This window comes from Ptychodera flava, chromosome 16 (assembly GCF_041260155.1).
Source record: "Ptychodera flava strain L36383 chromosome 16, AS_Pfla_20210202, whole genome shotgun sequence".
Taxonomy (NCBI): Eukaryota; Metazoa; Hemichordata; class Enteropneusta; family Ptychoderidae; genus Ptychodera; species Ptychodera flava.
Genome location: NC_091943.1, coordinates 32,669,762 through 32,683,336, shown reverse-complemented (window position 1 = coordinate 32,683,336; position 13,575 = coordinate 32,669,762). Strand labels below are relative to the sequence as shown.

The window sequence follows — 13,575 nt, the reverse complement described above, 5'->3', positions numbered from 1 at the left end:
TTACTTTGTCAATTTAGGGTCTGAGGATTGTTTCTTTCTGGATACATACATGTACCACCTGGACATATTGCATCAACCAGTTGGGGTCGGGGTTAGTGTTTTGGGGAATATCCCATACAGCAGCCGGGGTGGGGATGAGGTTAGGGGAAGTGTGTAGTGGGTAAATGTCACGTCAAGGGGCAACTGTTCAAGAATTGAATTTTGACACATTTGAGAGGTCAAGGACTGTTCAGCATTTTGCAATATATGCTGGAAAACTAAGGTTGAAAAGACATAACAACAGCCTGGCTAATAGAAAGCAAGGGCATAATTCCGTTATCCAGCAGAAATATGTCCTAAAGAGAGATTACAGACACTGAAAGTACACTTTTAGTAAAATTTTGGTGCACACTATAGAAAGGTTGTACTTTATACTTACGACATTATGCAATGTTATTTGAGTTTTATGATAATTGATTTTCAAAATGTGTATTTCATTTTTCTTGATATCTACACAAAATGCCCAGCAGCGTGTAGTAACACAACCAGAGCTAATCAGTTAGTTTTGTTTGTGCTTCTGAGTTTTAAACTTTTCACCCCAAATTCACTGTAAACAGGTCTATGATCACCATTGATAACAATGTGTTCGGGCAAAACCATGGTGGTGAAAGGGTTAATACTGTACTACATACACATACATGTATAATATCTTTCAGTTGTAGTTTCACACCTTATTGACAATTGTTCTCATGTTGAAAACAGTAAACCTTGTCTGCTGTATGTTACAGGTGAAAATGCTATTTATAATGAGTTTGATTAGAAAGACATACCGGTATGTGACAAATATAAGAATTATTCTTCAAGGAAAACTGGCAAGCAATTTTTAGGTGGATTTTACCACCTCTACCAGGTACCTGAGCAAAATGCACTGCTGCTCAGTTGGTATTTTCTCAGTGTCACATTTTCAAAGGAAGTCATCCAGCCAACTTCATCATTTGGTCTCCCCTGGACAGTTTGTATGAATGGACTGACAACTCCACAGGAAATCAAAGGTGAAAGTGTATGACCCTGATTGTTCCATTTTTACATTGTCTGTCAGTTCACTCATAGACGGCATCCACACTTTTACTTTTACATGTATAAAACACCAGTAGCGTGCATGCTAAAGTTTCTCATCTTGATGGTTACTGACAATTTGCTTGTTCAATAGTTTATCCTTGTTGGTTATAAGAAAATACATGTATATTTTTATTATATCAAAAGTGATTGCCTTTTATTTTTGCTAATTTTTAACCTCGACAACCAACACAGTAGCAAGAAATACTTTCCCTAATTTATACTTAATACTACATATTTTCATTGATAGAAACCTTATTGTTAACATACTTTTGATAATCTGCATTTTGTGTTTAATGATGAATCATTTTTCCTTAACGTAAAGGGCGACGAATTCGGACGCGCACACGTTTTAGAACGTTTCTGCGCAGATTTAAGTTCACTCAGCCGCAAATGGGTTATTTTGTTGCGCATGTATTTAACATCACCTGTCATTGTTGAAATTGCACTTTTATCACATTTTTTGACCCAGTCTCTTAGAAATACATGTGACCTATAACCTTGTCATATTTTGACCCCCTAGGAAGCTGGTTTTTATTCAATATGAGCGAAAAATTAACATTTCTCTCCCATTTATAGGCGCATATTACCCATTCACCTGGAGATATTGTAAAAAGTAGCGTGGTGACACCCTTTTATTAAAAGTGTAAACTAAATGGTATTATGTCAGGATTTTATTCGCCAAGTTTGGTCAAAATGACACCATTCAGAGCGACAGGAAGAAAGTTCGAAATTATGTAGTGATATAATTTCGATATCGTCATTTTGTAATCGATACTTATGTAAAAATTTCTTTACAAACATCATGAAAACTATACATTCGATAGATATGGATCTTAAGTCTTGGTATTTATTAAAATTAACTCATTTGCTAAGCTTTTTTTAATTGCTTTCTTTAGTTTAAGTGAATTATATCATTTTTATTTATTTCTAACAACGATATTTTAACGTCCGTTTCCATGGAAACGAGCATGGTGACCCCCATTTTTTATTTCATTTTTGCACTTGCACAACTTCCAAGAATATTTGTGCAAAGTTTCAAGAAAATGACACCACAACTTAATTTTGACGTTATTCGTAGTACTTCACCTTAACTCAGTTTTACAATTTGTTTCTTGCTGCTGCTGTTTTCCTATACCACACAAATAAATGGGAGGCACTGAGGGGCAATGGTTAGGGTAAAGAACTCAGGACTCGGAGTTCAAGCCCCAATAAGTCCAGCACTGTCAGAGGATGGTGAGTTCTAGATTCTAACTAAACACGGTATTGTGTTCTTGAGCAGGCCACTTTTCTCCTCATTGCTCACCTGGGTAATACGGAGTGGGTGCCTGATCTATAGTACATTTGTACTTTGGCTTTTACCTGTTGGATCATGGATTGAATAGAAAAAAGATACTTTGTACATGTAGACAACAGCTACAATGTAGGTGAAATAAATGAGTAAAAAATAAATAAATAAATAAATAAATAAATAAATAAATAAATAAGAAGTAAATACCACAAAATAATAAATACAACAATGCAATTTAATAAACTCATGGCATATACACTGTACAATGTACATAAGAATACTGAGTATTTTTGTGCAAAGCTACTGTAGGCTAAAAACAGCTTTCCAACATTTACATGTTGGTCTGTAGTTTAGCCAAACATTAGCAGATTTTTAAAATGACCTAGAATTCAAAATCAGGATAATTTTGTTTGTGGGAGATGGATATTCAACAGATGGTGGCTGTAGAAAAACGGGAAACAAAATGGACACTTGTCTTGAGTACTGGCAACACAGACAAAATTGGAAGATTTCACAAATTTGCCATCATTATGTAGTACGTTTGCCGTGCCAGAGAAAAATAAGCTCCTTAAATAGAGGGATAAAATATTCAGAGCAGAAATATAATGACCCTACGACATTTATTTCATGCGTGGCACAATAATTGAATCGAATGTGCGTCAATGGATCTTAAAATCCACACAGATTACCTATCACCACTGATTTACATTGAAAGCCACACTCAGAAGTCAACAGGAATCAGTATTCTATGAATGTCTTTACCAAATCCTGACAGTAATTTCCTCCTGAAATGGGTTCTTTGTGAAATCAAATTGTATTTTCAAAACACTAAGTGTCGTGGATCATTTCCTTTTCTCTTCAGCTATTTTTCGTATCAGTAGCCTTCATGTATCTATTCAGAAAATGGCATCTTCCCAGCGTCAGTGTATTTCCGCAGATATTCCAGGCCATTCCATTAACAGCAAAGGGAAGTCAGGAATGGAAGTGACCACCAGAGTATGCCCTGTCATCAGTGTAATTCATACTAATTTGATTAAACACTGGTATGGATACTGACTGCATCATCTAATTAAATTACCAGTCTTAACATTTGAGTCACTACATACACTGACATTTGCAATAATGGGCTGTAAAGATGATGACACCTGAAAACAACACCAGTACTCTCAATTTTTCCATTTTTTATTGGCAATATTTTCTAGATTATGTTGGGTCAAGTCATAATGTTTATCTCTAATCGATTTTTTTTCACCACACATCCCTGTCATCAATTCCAAACAGTGCCTTAAAGGGAATACATACGCCAGTTCTATGAAATTCTTCCATTTCATATTTTCCTTTGGAGTGGCTGTGTCTTTTTGCAACATGTTTTACACATGTATGAATCTTTGTTTGATGCCAACAGTCAATATTTGTACCTAAAATTATTGACAGAGGAGTTTAAGGACAGGCCCCATTGAATCTGTTTTTGTGATCATTTCTGATATTGAGCAAATACATGTATGCTTCCTGGCTCCAGAGGTGTGTTATTATTCTAGTACAATAATGAATGTACATGTACATATGGGACCATACATATATGAACTACATGTAAAGCATGTGCCACTCACTACACTGTACACTCACTTGGTTGAGAGTTTGTCCAAAACTCAACCTTTCAAACTTTCAAATCAGTGGGCCATTGAAACGTAAAATTGTTGGGGGAATAAAAGCAACTGATATTTATTGATTTTGCCTGAACATCATTGCACAGTCAATTCTGGTAATGGTATAGGTACATGTAGCATTCAAAATACAGGAATACCATTTTGACCATGTGTGTTTTGAATTAATTTTATGACCAGCAAGATAGCAATGAATCTGAAGCCATAAAAATACAAAAATACTTTCTCAGCAAATATTTGTCAGACTTGGAGTACCCTGGATAATATGTTTATTGAAGTATCCGCCATAATCAGGTCTGAAATCTCTAGATGTAGAGTGAAGTACAAGGCAGCACAGTACCGGTTGATTCATACTTGGCTGAGTTTGAGGTGTTGATAAAGTACAATTCAAAAGATATTCTTGAATCAAAAAGATTACAGGTGATTCTGTAACCCATGTTTGCTTTTTTTGACCCTTACATGTAACACCCCATTTCTCAATATAAAGACCTGCATTCACCATTGAAGGCAATGGGTTTGGGCCAAACCATGTTGGTAACAGGGTGAACCTTGGATCACACACTCGCTTTATAATGCCATGTTTTTGATGAGGTAAGGTTACACAGATCAGGTGGTGAAATGTTGTTATCGTCAAAGAGACAGATGAGTGCATTGTACCCTGCATTATTACAGGAGAAACCAACCAGCTGATGTTGTGGAATTGTAACCTGATGTCTTGTACATACATATATGTAATATTCAATGGAATATAAAACAATACCAATTTGGCAAGGAAAGTGAAAGCTGTTCACAACTGACCTCCTCTATAATCAAAATATTTTATCCTCCTTCCAATAGTTTACATCTTTTTACTCAGAAAACCTTTCCACTTTCCCTGTCTCTACTCAAAAAATTTTTGTTTTCTCTCTCTTCAATTTCACAGTTTCAAACTTCAGTAACTTATTTGCTACATGCTTCTTCCCTTTCCATTGGCAAATTCCCAGAATAACAGAATCATATTCCCTGTCATCAATCATCTACCAGATCTTTGTCAGAAGTTCCTTACAGAACAATAGAATGAAATTTCCCTACCCACTTGCCAGTATCTCACAAACTCCCTGGCAATATGCAGAAAGATCATGTTTGTTGACCTGCAAAGATATTGTTTACAAACACTTTTTATTAGCTGCCTCTAATATCGCTTGTCTTGGTATACCGCACACACACACACACAACTTCTGGCCCAGATGACAGGCATACATGACCATTCATACATCAATGAAGAAACGACTACCTATTCAAATCAGTTTTTGAATACCGCTACCAACAAAGCATAATACCGTGTAGATGGAATGTGAAAATGCATTATGGAATTCACTAGCTTCAAGGATTTATCAATAAATGGAAAAATGACATGCTTACCCTGGCCTCAGGCATGAAAGCCATATGTAAAGGCTTAACCACAATGGCTTTGTATATGACATACTGGTACAAACTGTATTTAGATGGTGGATTCGTAAATTTTTTCAATCAAGATAAAGAAAATATTTTGTGATTCTGATTAAATATTGTTAAAGTTCTTACACATATCTACACACTGTCATTTAATGTGGGAGACGAGAGACGTTTTATCATGTAAGAGCCTGTACAGTATGTACTGTAGACATACAATATATAAACATTCATTCTAAGACTACATGTACAGAATACACGTATTACGGTACATATAGTTCGAAGTGTCAGTGCTTAGATTGCTGTGAGAAAGGTATTTGAATAATATCATGTCTATATGACTGAAAGCTGTAGTCACGTACAGGTATATATACTGTATGCTGACAAACATTTAGTAAAAATAGGAAGATCTCTTACAGGGATAACAGCTGGAACTTTTCACAATATTTTAATGATTTTTGTTCCACAGCATGAGTAAATTTTCTCATATTCCTCCCTGAAGTATGTCGGAATACCAAATACTAGCCTTGCTCACACATCATGTTGGGTAAAATATGTAATGTTATTGTTGATAAGCGTCTTCTTGCCTGGACTAGAATTCAGTTGTCAACAACAGCATTCCACATAACACAGAGTACTTGTACTGGTTGGGTTAACCCTTTGAGTGCCAAAGTCAATCTATGTCTCCTTTATAAAAATATACCCTTCAATTTTTTCAGAATTTTGCCAAAATTTTGATTAAAAAGTGTAGCCAATGCGATGTGATGTCCATTTTGTCAAAAATTATCGAGAAAATAACAGAAAAATTCACAAAAATTAGTAAATTCATAAAAATTAGTAAAATGTTGCACTAAATTTTTTGCGGGAAATCACAGCACTCAAAGGGTTAACATGTTGGGGAGTCTGCATTCCTACACAATTTGGAAAGTGGTATTTGGAAGTGGAACATAACACCGTTTTTACAAACAGAACTGAAAAACTTGAAAAGACATCAAATATTATAGATAATCTTACTTGAACATGTACATACTGTTTTAGTACATGTACTGTAGATATTCCACATGTACAATTTACTACAAACCTTGTGTTTGGAGACTCTGGTTTTTCTAAATGCCATTTTGCTGATCTAAACATGTAAGGTATATGTACATGTACATTGTATATGTAACATATTCCAACATACAGGTGAGTATTCTTTCATGACATGGTCCACGTAGTATTTACTGAGTATATGGTACACTTACATGATAACATCTTGATATGTACATGTAGCACTGTCTTTATGTGCACTGTGAATTTTAATTCAATAACCATAACTGTTCTACATTCAAGGTTATCACTGGAATAAAGTGATCATATTACTGGGTAGTGCACACTGGTCAAATTCTGGATATAAGATTTATTCACCTGACCTTGAACTCTGTAGTCTCTACAGTACATGTACCGGTATGTGATTTGAAAAACAAAGAGTGAAATCCATGCAAACTTTTTAAGAATCTCACTCAATTAGAGCTCATGAAGTTAAAATCACATAAAATGGCAATTTTTTTTTCTGATAGCCTGAAACTATGATGGAAAGAGGTTACCTTCTCAAAATGTCTAGAATCACGGAATGGAATTCATAGAATTAATTGATCGGTATTCTTGAACTTGGCTGTACAATATATATCAATTGATGTACATTCAGAGATTAATCAAGTAAATCATAATGTAATTTAATTTAATCATTCTTTGTCAACATGCAACAATGAATGCATACACGGACCTGATTACCTGAGTAAATGTATCTGTAATACACATCAAAAGTTAGAGCATGCCTGAATAACATCAGTAGGCCCAATCTTCCCCATGAAAACTATAATGTGTCTTAAGGGGGCCTCCAATGGTTATGTGAAGCAACTGGACCCCCTAGTATTACACTGACTAGTAAAATTGGCTGCCTAAAGGACATTTTTACTTTTCTCATGTTGCGATACAGGACAGACATACCTATACCAACTTTGTGATTTTATGTGAGACAATATATGTTCATTAGGTCTATGTTTGTTCATAGAATATTGTATTTTCTTGCAATTGTTCAGTACATATTAAAGTCACGAAAACCAGTAGTAGTTTCATGATAAAACTTCCAAAAGATGTTAAACAGTGGCTGTATTGTATTGTCCTTAATGTTCATTACGATTTAGGGTCAAAGGTGAAAATGCATTGAAACTTTATATTAAGGTAGAACGTGCCTTGGGGACAGATAGTAGACTCTCAAATTCTACAATTCTTCTCTGATCTGCCTGCCACTTGTGGGGGCTCATTTTAAAGCTCTTGGAGAAAGAAAATATTTCACTGGCTTAGTTTTTCAAAAATCCAAACTCTGATTTTCCCTCCATAGAGTTACCACACGAATGGCGGCCATTTTTAATTTCAAATATCACAAAATGTTGGGTAATTTGTTTCACTAGTTCAAAACTTTACAAGGTGACCCCCTATTTATATTGGTGATTTGGTAAGAGAATATGATTGAAAGTTTCATTCAGGAAAGTTTGAGCAAAAGTTTAAGTCTTTCACTTTAGAGGCATTCTAACTTAATGAACTGACAGACAAATGATCCCTTGCTGTGGGTAAAGTATGTACCAAGTCTGCTATCAACTGTAACAGAGTAACTAAAACTGTTCCAATGAAGAATTTGTGTAAAAACGATCTCATCACACTGTTGTGTTTCACAAGCATTCATTTCACAGCAATGCATTCAGAATTTGCAAAAGCTCTCAATGACCATAATATGATTTAGGAAAGAATCTGTATCAGTTTCATCCTACAGTACTACATAAACCGGTATTTGATTACAAGACCTTGGTAGAAATTCAGTAACGGGTAAAGATGGCCAGTATGAAAGTCGGCCAGTATTCATAAACTCAGCTTGAACAAAAGGCAGCAAATGGTACACTTGGAGCAGCAAAATCACACAATTTTGTAGTTATATGGCAAAATAATGTGATTATAACCCAAAGCAGTGTTTCATCTTGACAGGGGGATGGGGGATTCCCCTCTGTTTACATGTTGTCACCCGTACCCCCTAGTAATTTGTCAAGGGGGGACCAGCCCCCACAAAATGGTGCCAGTCACACCTTAGAGATACCAGTAGAACACACAAACTGGTGAAATTCCCTTAAATTTTCTGATAAAGGGGAAAATCCCCCTGTTGATGCCATCCTGGATGAAACACTGCCAAAGTATCATAATTTTCATCTTTGGGAGCAGGTACGTCATGATATCAGATTTACATCATCTAGTACTAACATTTGGAAAGTCGTGTATAGTCTAGTATCATCTACGATTTAAAACTTGGCGATATTTATCAAAACTTTGGCTAGCTCCCAATGTCGCACCTCAAAAATATCTGATAGTATTGGATACTATCAATGGTATCATCTGCATAATTGTCTAGGGTTTAGGATTCTATGATATTTTATCACAACTTTGACAATGTTGCACCTAAAAATATCTAAGAGTAGTGATTACTATTGATAGTATTATCTAGTATTGTTTAGGGTTTAACCCTTTCACCCCCAGTTCCCTGTATACAGGTCCAACTTTACCATAGAAACAATGGATTTGGGACAAACCATGGTGGTGAAAGGGTTAAAACTAAATGATATTTTATCACAACTTTGGCTGGATCCAAACAATGTCGCACCTCTCCCGATAGTATTGGATACTATCAATAGTATCATCTAGGGTTTATCACTCTCTAGGACAATACACAATTAGTATCAGTATCATCTGCAGTTTCAAACTTGACGTTACTATAGATAGTATCCAATATTAACTTGTGTATTGTACTAGCTACTACTAGCTACATTTATAGCATTCTATGCAATCATATTAGACAGTGACTAGACTCTAATATCCCTATTTTCTGGTATTGATACTAGGATCATATATCTGATATTGTTCATTTATTTAAACATGTATCTCTGATGTTGTTCGTATTTGCAATGTCGTGTCTTCATACCTTTTCTCTTAGTTTATGTATATATTAAAATATGCAATTTTTTGGCTTGTTAGGTCTCTATGTGCAATATACTGGACCTGTGCAGTATAGTTGGTAATGCAGGGTTCTCCACAAGGCAATTTTAGGGGTGGATCACCCCTCTGTCTTTGGAGCAATCCATTCATATGTTAATCACTGTAAAAAAATAGTGCATTTTCACAACAAAAGAATATGCAAATTATGTATTGATATGTGAATTGGCTGCCCCCATCCCCCAAGCTGTGGATCACAATGATGCACATAAAAGTAAGTGTAATTGTTATGACTTTCATTTGTTTCTGGAGGATTACAGAATGACAGCCAATGTGTCACCATGGCTTACCGGTAGTAGGCTGTGCAGGTTTTTATGTAACCCTAAAAACCCTAATGAATATTCTGCTGCAACATCTAATATTGATGTAACATACTCTTTTTGTGGTAACAATTCTATTGTTTGAGACTTGTTAGCTGTAGCACAAGACAATATCACTAAATTTACGACTGAAATTGTTTGAGAAATTCATTTGAGTACTACCGTACTTCTAATTGTTTGAGACTACCGTACTTCTAATTGTTTGAGACTTGTTAGCTGTAGCGCAAGACAATATCACTAAATTTACGACTGAAATTGTTTGAGAAATTCATTTGAGTACTACTTCTAATTGTTTGAGACTTGTTAGCTGTAGCACAAGACAATATCACTAAATTTATGACTGAGATTGTTTGAGAAATTCATTTGAGTACTACCGTACTTCTAATTGTTTGAGACTACCGTACTTCTAATTGTTTGAGACTTGTTAGCTGTAGCACAAGACAATATCACTAAATTTACGACTGAAATTGTTTGAGAAATTCATTTGAGTACTACTTCTAATTGTTTGAGACTTGTTAGCTGTAGCACAAGACAATATCACTAAATTTATGACTGAGATTGCATTATTGAAAAGAAAGTGTAAAATTTTCATAAATGTCAACCTGTGAACACTTGCTGTAAGGCAAATACTAAAAAGGTTCAATATTTCTAAAGGAAACAAGACTCTTCTCCTTGCTTTTGTTCTACATTATTTAGAAATCAATGCGGTCACCATGTCACTGAAATTGTCCATGAGAGAAAGCAAACCAATTCTTGTTTACAAATTGAGTTACTAGGTTGATAATCCTCAGTGAAAGTGTTTCCTGATAAAAGATTTACTACTTGGTCCTATAAAATTCAATGATGGATAGCAGGCATGGAATTTGATTAATAGAGAGTATAGGATGGCCATGTACAACCAATTTATAATCCAATCCTTTCATTATTTATGGCCACAGTATGAATGGTATTGGTCATTTTCTTCTTACCAGCGTTTTCCATTTTATGACATGATGCTAGTAGTACACTACTCAAATGAATTTGTCAAATCATCAAGACTCAATGATAGAAAAATTTCAAGAAATTCCTTGACACGATTCTAAATGTGCTACATGTAGTTCAAAGTCATAGAATACAAATGAAATGGTGAAATGATGAGAGTTATGCCACTCAAAGATAAAAATAGCAATTTTAGATATTACAGACATTCCCATGGTGCCTTATTCTATTATTGATCATAATTCAACGATCAGTTCATATCATATCCCTCAATGATCTTACATTCTCTTCTTAGCCTAGTGGGACAATCAATTTTGGTTTGGTAACACAAATACTACATCCCATATGTAGGATCTCTATGATATATTGCTAACTGCGAACTTATGATCTCCGATGTAGATATAAATACTATTATTGAAAGATTTATATACTTGAAATCATGATGAGATTAACAGCTGAGAGATCTTTTGCATGTGTTGCGCTGAAAGCTTGCAAATGCCGGGTTATAATAGAAGTCTCACCAAGGCCTCCATTTACAGACTGAAAAATCTAGATATGTATGTTGCTGTGGCAATGTGTGCTAAGGCTATGAGGCTTAAGTATATCTCTGCCATTAGGCAGTGCTATGTCTTCAAATCTTGCCAGGGAGGGTGATAAACAGTGTGATAAAGTGTGAAAATCACTCATCATTACACTTTGTTGTCTTTAATTAGTTGATACATTGATTTACAGATCTCTTATTGATGGAACAGTTTGATACATGCACCATACATGTATCAAGTCTTCACAGATCAAATGATAGTATTAACACTGGGAACACCTACAAACAAACATCTGCATGTAATAGGACAAGTATGCATAAATGTGACACACACATTTACCCTTTCACATCGTATTCCCTTGGATATTGTCACTGACAACCTGTAACTGATCATGATATCATTGTGGAGTGACTGTGAGCTGATCCTACCACAACACAACATGCATGTATCCTGATTCAAATTATAGTGGTTACGCTAGATTAGCATGAGTTACCAGATTAAATGTATATTACATTATTTGCAAATTTCCTTGTCAACTTTATGATTGTTTCTAGCACTGTGAACACTTGCATATTTCACAACATACATACACACATAACATACACTCATATATTTGTTTTATATTAAGATTATGTTCATATACTAATAATTACTATAAATATGTACATATTTAAATTGTACAAAGCCTGACCTACAGATGTACCTAAGGTTCAACCACAGAGAGTGGTCAGAACATGTCTGACCTTATGTCATCACAGAGAGTGGTCAGAACATGTCTGACCTTATGTCATCAACTATTGGTGAATGGTTGATAAAATTGTTGAATTAAGAGAACATTTATTCAATCAGCGTGAGCATTAGAGGTTAAAGAATAACATAGAGATACCTAAATACTTCATATTGATATGGTAATTATACTGGAACATTTTATACAATTGGTAAATTGCTTTCTCTTGGATCCTAATATGAGGTCCCAACATTGGGGAATGTTCGAAAAAGGTTTAAACTACTTTGCCCTTTCATTTACCAACCTATTTCAGTAATGTCTTTGAATATTAAAAGGGTCAGAAATACATAACAAACAAGGATATATTTCTCGTCAAACTTGTACTTATGTTACAATGAATCTCTACACTGCAAGTCATGGTTTTGTGGGCGATCATAGCAATTCTGCACAGTTTGACTTTTATGTCAGGTAATTCAAATGCAGCAGGAGCTGATCCAAAACAACAACAAAACTTTGTAATTTTATGTAACATTTTTGAAGCTCTTCTTTGACATGCACACTTTCAAACAATACAGGCAATTTCAAACTTCCATAACTGTAGACAATGTCCATGTAATATCATAGCTTCCCTTATTTGGGATTTTATTTGTGAAACAGAAGGGTAATGTTCCTTGCATGACATTACTTTGAATTATTTTCAATAAGCATACATATGCCCCTATATCTTTATGGAATTACCTTGGCGGCCTTGTTTTTGTGGTTGTTAACCTACCAATCATTCAGAAATGTGCAGGATAACATATGCATTTCTTTATATACCGATATATTAAGAACATTACACCTCACAATGAGCATTTAAAAAACCATTTGACCACAGACCTTGATTTAAAACTAATCTTGAAAATAATGTTAAATCTGACAAAATGCAGCCATAACTGTCATTATGTGTTTGTGCTGATTGTCGTACTTTTAATATACTAAAAAATCTTTATACATTGAACATATACAGTAAATACCATGAAGGTACAAAATACTACAAACACCAACTTTCTTCAATGAGGTATTTAAAATAGTCTACACGGTATATTAACATTCAAACACACATTTACTAACTATCACACTATAATGCTGATTTCCAGTGCTGAGGAAATAGCAAGAGTGTAACAGACACACCACTGGAGGAAAAACAAACACACCTGATTTACATGCTCTTCCCCTATCACTGCCAGTGATTATGCAAATAACCTCCATCATACAACTTTTTTAGTACTATTGTACTTCCCATACATTTATAAGTTTCAGCCATATTTGACCCATTGGAGTCATTTTAATCAATGATTTACTTACCAAACTTATTACAGTTTTGTAACATTATTCACAGGCCATAAAAAACACACATGGGTAAAGTACACTCATAAACCTAGAATGATTGTTGATGCAGGTGGTCATA

At 34.8% G+C, this 13,575-nt stretch overlaps 1 protein-coding gene across 2 annotated transcripts in view; it reads right to left on the bottom strand.

The window, feature by feature from the left end:
- LOC139114628 (rab-like protein 6) overlaps positions 1 to 13,575 on the bottom strand; it is a 30,102-nt gene that overhangs the window by 15,831 nt on the left and 696 nt on the right. The gene's annotated exons all lie outside the window — the stretch shown is intronic.